Raw genomic sequence first — 7,106 nt, 5'->3', positions numbered from 1 at the left:
TACCTTCCATCCTTGAAGGAAGTTAAGACAGAAACTCAAACAGGGCAGGAACCTGGAGGCAGCAACTGATGTAGAGGACGTGGAGGGGTGCTGGTTCCTAACTTATTCCTCCTGGCTTGTTCAGCCTGCTTTCTTTCTTTTGTTTTTTTTTTTTTTTTTTTTTTTAGAATATGAAAATTTATTACTGTAACCATTGTCAATTTTATGATCGTGGTCTTTCCATCTTGCCTTTGTATAGAGCCAAACGAGATACATTGGCTAGTTTAACCACCTCAAAGCAGACACCAGGATTATCACCTACAGCATGACCTTTTTGACCAAATCCAGCAACCAGAAGTTCATCATTTTCCTCAATGAAGTTCAAGCAGCCATCACTGAGCATGAATGCTGTGATCTTCTTGCTGTTCTTAACGAGCTGCACCCTGGCACAGTTCCGGATGGCAGAATTTGGCTGTTTGCCTCCAACCCCTACTTTTTCCAGCACAATTCCCTTTGCACGAGAGGCACCCCCAAACGGAATGGCCTTCGGGGCTATGCCCAAGTGGGCTTTCTTGAACTGTTTATCATGCCACTTCTGGTCTCGTCGGTGACTGCAGAGCTTCCGGGCAGTACGGAGACCATGACACTTCCCTCTCTTGCCGGTGCCATAGCCGCAAGAGAAAGAGCTCATCCTGCTTTCTTATAGAACCCAGGAACACCAAGCCCAGGGATAGCGCTGCCCTCAATGGAATGGAACCTTCCACATCAATCTACATCCATCCCAAATCAAATCTACATCCATCGCCAATCAGGAAAATAGCACCCTGGCTTGCCTACAGCCCGATCCTAAGGAGGGATTTTCTTAGTTGAGGTTCCCTCCTCTCAAATGAATCCAGCTTTTGTCAAGTTGACATAGAACTAGCCAGCACAATTGCTATAGACAAGAATACCCTGCATACATTTTCATTTTCCCTTGAGAACTTAGGAACCACCTAGTCCTGTGGACACTGTTAGGCTTTTGAGCAGCTACACCTGCTGACATACCTTGTGAAACAGCTGGACTGTACTACGTGCCACCAGGGTTGTATGAGGTTGACACTCCACACAGTATCACTTGTATGTGGGAAAGCTGCGGGCTCTGTCCCTTCTGGAGTGTGCCATCCACCCTGACTGTGTGCGTTTTAGCGTCTGCCATTAGTGACCAGTAAGCATCTAAGTGTCCTGTCTTTCCACAGTCATGGTCTCTCTTTATAACCAATGTCACAACATAGCCACATAATCGCTTCCAGTTCTAACTCAGCAGTTCCTTCTCGAGTCACAGGAAAAAACATAAGGAGTATATTTTAGAAGACAGAAACACTATTCCCACAAAAAAATAAGAAAACACAAAACAACGCCAGCTCTAGAAATCCACCACAGCTCAGAATAACACTAAAGCAGATTTACTAAACTCTATCCATTAAAAATGAACTGTTAAAGATTTCTTCCAATTTCTATTCCATAGATTCTTATAAATAGTATCAGTTAACTATTTGATCCCATAAAATATTAAATATTAGTCATTTTTTTCTGTCAAAAAACTGTGAAACTTGTCTAGGGGAAGGAATTCAAATATATTTTAATCCCTCCCACCTCATAGGACTTTCATCAGATCTTTTTAGCTCCACACCTTTTAAACATTCTAATTTTCCTTACCTAGTAAAAGGGTTAGTCATTCAAGGGCCCCGCTGCATTCCTGAAAGTGAAATAACTTCTGCCCTAAGTAACCACTTGCTTCCCACTTTCCTTCATCACCCGTGCTTCAGTTTTTAAAACTACTCAATCTTGAAAGCCCGTGAGATGGATCTCCGAAAATGGGGAAAATACATAGTGTTAGAATAGATTCCAACCACACTGCCTGTCTCCTTGCTAACCCAATTTTGGTCTTAGAAATTCTTTTATTTTTTATTTTTTTAAATTTTTTGCAAAGAGAATTGCCTGTCAGAAGTACTTTTGCACTGCTTGTGTGTCCTTTGTGCACTATGTTGAGATTATTCATTACTTGTTTCTAACTATAAGGAGCTAGTGCCTTTAAAATCACACATGAGAAATAACATCACACCATTGTTTGGGAAAGTTTTACATCAACTTGACAGGGGGTAAAGTTACCTCTGAGGGGAGGGAACCTCAACTTACAAAATAGTCCATGAGATCTAGCTGCAGGCAAGCCTGGAGGGCATTTTATGAAACAGTGATTGATGGAGGAGGGCTCAGCCCCATGGGTTCTGTAAGAAAGCAGCTGAGCAAGCCAGTAGGTAATGAACACTCCTCATGGCCTCAGCATCAGCTCCAACCTCCAGGATCATGCCCTGTTTGAGTTCCTGTCCTGACTTCCTTCAATGGTGAAAGAAAATGTGGAAGAGTAATTTTTTCCTTCCCATTACTTTGGTTGTAGTGTTTTATTGTAGCAATGATAATCTGAACTAGGATAAGTTAACCATGAATCACTAATTTGTTATTGCATATGATATTTCCTCCATAAAATAGCTCCAAGGTTATTAATTAATTGTCTAAATGAGAATTTTGGCAGCTCTCCCAAACTAAAGGAAACATTTATATTACTTACTACTAAAACTCTTTCTTGTTCATTTATTTACCTTTAGAGAAACTAATTTAAGGTTTGTGATATCTAACCACCTTTTTACTAAAGTATCTGTAGACAGTTTATATATATGTGTGTGTGTATGTATATGTATATATATATATGTATGTATGTATATATATATGTGTGTGTGTGTGTGTGTGTGTGTGTATACATACACACACTTTTTTTGTAAGCCTTGTAATTAGTGTTTAATGGAAAGAAGAACACAGCAGGTGTCTCTTCATAAGTATATACACACATATATGAATAAATATGTATGTACATATAATGTACATACATATGTAATATGTATACACACAACATATATATGCCTATATATCTGAATATATATATATATATATATATATATATATATATATATATATATATATATACATGTCAAATATATATCTGGTTATCAAGTGTTATTTACATCTGAAATGTTTGCTATGGCAATTAGCAGATACAAAAATTGGATAAAATCTTACAAATTCTGCTATATTGATAAGCAGTTTTGTACCTTGAGTAGCAATGCAAGACATAGTGATAGATCTCACAATAGTACTGCTCTGACATCAGAACGGGAACGTGGTAGCCGACATCCTTTAATTATTGAACACCAATTCCAAGCTAAATTTTTATCACAGGAAAATGGTCTGTGCTCAGAAAAGGTCAACATAGTCTCTTGATCATGGTTTTGATTTACTTAACAAATAAAAATTCTATGTTGGCTTTATTATTGGGTTGAAAAGTGGTCTAATCAACTAAACTATTAGGCTTAAGAATAACACAGACTTGGCCAGACAACCCATATTTTAAGCACTTGCTGGCCACAGGTGGTTGGTGTATGTGAAATGGGATAGCAAGGACATAGGATCCATTAGGTTTAAGATTTTGAAGGCAGTTTTCGTTCCTCTGGAGGCTTGCCACTTCCTCTCCCTGCCCTCCCCACCTCCCACCCTTTCCTACAGACGCTAGTTTGGTCTTTTTCCTGTAGGTGGCAGCACTTTCTTCTTGAAGGTATGAGTCCTTTCTCCTTAGAGTCCTGCAGTTTTCGTAGAAAGAATTATATTCTCTAGAAAATTCTTTGGAAGTATAAGTCGGAATATTGTCAGTTCTTTCGTTGTTCTGCCCACTGCTTCAGGAAACAATCCGTTTGCCTCCTCCCCGGAGAGGTGCTCTCCGCTTGCTGGGTGTAGAGCGAGGTAGAAGAGAGGTCAGGCGTTCAACCTAAAACCCCTTAGCATTTCCGTGATCTTTCCTGGGCAACCCCTCCCTCGGAGATCAGAATGGACAAGAGGAAGCTTCAGTCTCCCATGCAGAGACAGTATTATCCTATATTTTCACTTTCCACTCGATTTTGTAACTGGGTTTTTCAGAGTTCCACATCAGACATTAAGTGAACCTAATATAATATTTTTAAAATTCGCTTCTTTGCATTTATCCCCATCACGTTGGCGATAAGATTAAGAGACCATTATGTAAGGAATAAAGCACCAAGGAAAGAGATGGAGAAATTCAGTTGGCTTTCCCTAGGACTGGCACACATGCATGCTTACCACACGAGTCCTATGTGGAACCCAGCAAACTGTTTGCCAATGTCACGATTCCCTTTGACTGACAGTTTTAAATTACAGGCTCCCTTTTCGGTAATTTTTCCTCATTCTGTTCCCCCAGCACAACCTCAATGCTCTATTTGAATTTTTTTTTCTTTCCATTTTTTATTAGGTATTTAGCTCATTTACATTTCCAATGCTATACCAAAAGTCCCCCATACCCACGCACCCCCACTCCCCTACCCGCCCACTCCCCCTTTTTGGCCCTGGCGTTCCCCTGTTCTGGGGCATATAAAGTTTGTGTGTCCAATGGGCCTCTCTTTCCAGTGATGGCCGACTAGGCCATCTTTTGATACATATGCATCTAGAGTCAAGAGCTCCAGGGTACTGGTTAGTTCATAATGTTGATCCACCTATAGGGTTGCAGATCCCTTTAGTTCATTGGGTACTTTCTCTAGCTTCTCCATTGGGAGCCCTGTGATCCATCCATTAGCTGACTGTGGGCATCCACTTCTGTGTTTGCTAGGCCCCGGCATAGTCTCATAAGAGACAGCTACATCTGGGTCCTTTCGATAAAATCTTGCTAGTGTATGCAATGGTGTCAGCGTTTGGATGCTGATTATGGGGTGGATCTCTGGATAAGGCAGTCTCTACATGGTCCATCCTTTCATCTCAGCTCCAAACTTTGTCTCTGTAACTCCTTCCAAGGGTGTTTTGTTCCCACTTCTAAGGAGGGGCATAGTGTCCACACTTCAGTCTTCATTTTTCTTGAGTTTCATGTGTTTAGGAAATTGTATCTTATATCTTGGGTATCCTAGCTTTTGGGCTAATATCCACTTATCAGTGAGTACATATTGTGTGAGTTCCTTTGTGAATGTGTTACCTCACTCAGGATGATGCCCTCCAGGTCCATCCATTTGGCTAGGAATTTCATAAATTCATTCTTTTTAATAGCTGAGTAGTACTCCATTGTGTAGATGTACCACATTTTCTGTATCCATTCCTCTGTTGAGGGGCATCTGGGTTCTTTCCAGCTTCTGGCTATTATAAATAAGGCTGCTATGAACATAGTGGAGCATGTGTCCTTCTTACCAGTTGGGGCATCTTCTGGATATATGCCCAGGAGAGGTATTGCTGGATCCTCCGGTAGTACTATGTCCAATTTTCTGAGGAACCGCCAGACGGATTTCCAGAGTGGTTGTACAAGCCTGCAATCCCACCAACAATGGAGGAGTGTTCCTCTTTCTCCACATCCTCGCCAGCATCTGCTGTCACCTGAATTTTTCATCTTAGCCATTCTGACTGGTGTGAGGTGGAATCTCAGGGTTGTTTTGATTTGCATTTCCCTGATGATTAAGGATGTTGAACAATTTTTCAGGTGCTTCTCTGCCATTCGGTATTCCTCAGGTGAGAATTCTTTGTTCAGTTCTGAGCCTCATTTTTTAATGGGGTTATTTGATTTTCTGAAGTCCACCTTCTTGAGTTCTTTATATATGTTGGATATTAGTCCCCTATCTGATTTAGGACAGGTAAACATCCTTTCCCAATCTGTTGGTGGTCTCTTTGTCTTATTGACGGTGTCTTTTGCCTTGCAGAAACTTTGGAGTTTCATTAGGTCCCATTTGTCAATTCTCGATCTTACAGCACAAGCCATTGCTGTTCTGTTCAGGAATTTTTCCCCTGTGCCCATATCTTCAAGGCTTTTCCCCACTTTCTCCTCTATAAGTTTCAGTGTCTCTGGTTTTATGTGAAGTTCTTTGATCCATTTAGATTTGACCTTAGTACAAGGAGATAAGTATGGATCGATTCGCATTCTTCTACATGATAACAACCAGTTGTGCCAGCACCAATTGTTGAAAATGCTGTCTTTCTTCCACTGGATGGTTTTAGCTCCCTTTTCGAAGATCAAGTGACCATAGGTGTGTGGGTTCATTTCTGGGTCTTCAATTCTATTCCATTGGTCTACTTGTTTGTCTCTATACCAGTACCATGCAGTTTTTACCACAATTGCTCTGTAGTAAAGCTTTAGGTCAGACATGGTGATTCCACCAGAGGTTCTTTTATCCTTGAGAAGAGTTTTTGCTATCCTAGGTTTTTTGTTATTCCAGATGAATTTGCAAATTGCTCCTTCTCATTCGTTGAAGAATTGAGTTGGAATTTTGATGGGGATTGCATTGAATCTGTAGATTGCTTTTGGCAAGATAGCCATTTTTACAATGTTGATCCTGCCAATCCATGAGCATGGGAGATCTTTCCATCTTCTGAGATCTTCTTTAATTTCTTTCTTCAGAGACTTGAAGTTTTTATCATACAGATCTTTTACTTCCTTAGTTAGAGTCACTCTGAGATATTTTATATTATTTGTGACTATTGAGAAGGGTGTTGTTTCCCTAATTTCTTTCTCAGCCTCTTTATTCTTTGTGTAGAGAAAGGCCATTGACTTGTTTGAGTTAATTTTATATCCAGCTATTTCACCGAAGCTGTTTATCAGGTTTAGGAGTTCTCTGGTGGAATTTTTAGGGTCACTTATATATACTATCATATCATCTGCAAAAAGTGATATTTTGACTTCCTCCTTTCCAAGTTGTATCCCCTTGATCTCCTTTTGTTGTCGAATTGCTCTGACTAATACTTCAAGTACTATGTTGAAAAGGTAGGGAGAAAGTGGGCAGCCTTCTCTAGTCCCTGATTTTAGTGGGATTGCTTCCAGCTTCTCTCCATTTACTTTGATGTTGGCTACTGGTTTGCTGTAGATTGCTTTTATCATGTTTAGGTATGGGCCTTGAATTCCTGATCTTTCCAAAACTTTTATCATGAATGGGTGTTGGATCTTGTCAAATGCTTTTTCTGCATCTAACGAGATGATCATGTGGTTTTTGTCTTTGAGTTTGTTTATATAGTGGATTACATTGATGGATTTTCGTATATTAAACCATCCCTGCATCCCT

At 40.1% G+C, this 7,106-nt stretch overlaps 1 pseudogene; it reads right to left on the bottom strand.

Moving 5' to 3' along the window:
• Positions 1-202: 202 nt before the first annotated feature.
• On the bottom strand, positions 203-670 carry Gm9372 (annotated as a pseudogene).
• Between the last annotated feature and the right edge of the window lie 6,436 nt (positions 671-7,106).

The sequence above is a fragment of the Mus musculus genome, chromosome 3, assembly GCF_000001635.26.
Source record: "Mus musculus strain C57BL/6J chromosome 3, GRCm38.p6 C57BL/6J".
NCBI classification, from domain to species: Eukaryota; Metazoa; Chordata; class Mammalia; order Rodentia; family Muridae; genus Mus; species Mus musculus.
This window is presented reverse-complemented; position numbering and strand designations above follow the sequence as displayed.